The sequence below is a fragment of the Chiloscyllium plagiosum genome, unplaced genomic scaffold, assembly GCF_037043375.1.
Source record: "Chiloscyllium plagiosum isolate Xiang-an unplaced genomic scaffold, Cpla_swu_hap1 HiC_scaffold_7, whole genome shotgun sequence".
Lineage (NCBI taxonomy): Eukaryota > Metazoa > Chordata > Chondrichthyes > Orectolobiformes > Hemiscylliidae > Chiloscyllium > Chiloscyllium plagiosum.
Genome location: NW_028270145.1, coordinates 110904078 through 110905879, shown reverse-complemented (window position 1 = coordinate 110905879; position 1802 = coordinate 110904078). Strand labels below are relative to the sequence as shown.

Genomic DNA, 1802 nt, shown 5'->3' with positions numbered 1-1802 from the left:
AGGTGCATTAGTCAGAGGGAGGTGGGACTGGGTGGGTTACTCTTCAGAGGGTCGGTGTGGACTTGTTGGGCCGAAGGGACTGTTTCCACACTGCAAGGAATCTAAAAAAAATCTTGACATGCTCACATCTTCTAATTGTAAGTTCATCTAAATGTAGGTATGTACTTGTCATTGCCAGAGAACTTATACTGTCCCTTTCCCCCTTTCACCATGTTTCCCACAATGCTATCATGGTACTATTGTTGAAACTGCAGCCCATGCTATAACCTGGAGGGCCTGGGTTCAAATTCCACTACTGGACAAGACAAAGATTTTGAACTTAATTTCCATAATAGATTAGATTCCCTACAGTGTGGAAACAGGCCCTTCGGCCCAACCAGTCCACACTGATCTCCAAAGAGCAACCCACCTAGACCCATTTCCCTCTGACTAATGCACCTAACACTATGGGCAATTTAGCATGGCCAATTCACCTGGCCTGTGGGAGGAAACCAGAGCACCTGGAGAAAACCCACACAGACACAGGGAGAATGTACAAACTTCCACACAGACAGTCACCCAAGGCTGGAATCGAATCTGGGACCCTGGTGCTGTGACGCAGCCGTGTTAACCACTGTGCCACCCTCAAAGCCTGCTGCACCTGATATTCCCAGGTGGTCTCCCATCCAAGTACTAACCAGGCCTGAGTCTGCTTAGCTTCTGAGATCAGACAAGGTCAGGCGTTTGCAGACTACTATGGTAGTATCTGTTAGTTGAGTTTGAAGAAGGCGGAGAATCAGAGTCATAGAGTCATACAGCACAGAAACAGATCATTCACACCAACCAGTCCATGCTGAACATAATCCCAAACTACCAGTCCCACCTGCCTGCTCCTGGCTCATATCCCTCCAAACATTTCTTATTCATATACTTCTCCAAATGCCTTTTAAACATTGTAATTGTACCCATAATCACTACTTCCTCAGGAAGTTCATTCCACACACGAACCACCCTCTGTGTAAAATATTTGCCCCTTATGTCTTTTTTAAATCTCTCTTCTCTCACCTTAAAAATGTGCCCTCTAGCCTTAAAATCCACTATCCTAGGGAAATGACATCTACCATTAACCCTATCTGTACCTCTCATGATTTTATAAATTTCTACAGGGTCACCTCTCAACCTTCCAACATTCCAGTGAAAAAAATCTCAGCCTGCCAAGCCTTTCTTTATAACTCAAACCTTCCATACCTGGCAACGTCCTGGTAAATCTCTTCAGAACTCTCTCCAGCTTAATGATATCCTTCCTATAACTGAACCATCACAACTACACACAGTACTCCAGAAAAGGCTTCGCCAATGACCTGTACAACATCAACATGACATTCCAACTCCCATAATCAAAGGACTGACCAATATTGGAGGCTACAGCTCAAAGCCACCTCCAACCTATATAAAGCTCCCTGCCAGAGTTTATTCAAAGTGAATGGTGCCTTTTCGTTCCATCAAAACATATCCCTGTACTCCACTGGATATTTGTTTATCATTGATTATTTACTTGTTCACTAAAATCCTTTAGGGAAGGAAACTGCCATCCTTACCTGGTCTGGCCTACATGTAAATCCTGACCCACAACAATGTGGTTGACTCTTAACTGCCCCTTGGACAATTAGGGATGAGCAATAAATGTACTCATGAAAGAATAAAAAAACATGAGAATAGGATCAAAAGTACTTCACTGGCTACAATCCACTTTGAGGTCACAAAGATGCGAACTGAGTTTGAGTTCTTTCCTTATATAATTTATCAGATTTACATTACTCTCT

At 43.3% G+C, this 1802-nt stretch overlaps 1 pseudogene; it reads right to left on the bottom strand.

Annotated features, from left to right (window-relative positions):
• Positions 1-628: 628 nt before the first annotated feature.
• Positions 629-747, bottom strand: LOC122552082 (5S ribosomal RNA; annotated as a pseudogene).
• Between the last annotated feature and the right edge of the window lie 1055 nt (positions 748-1802).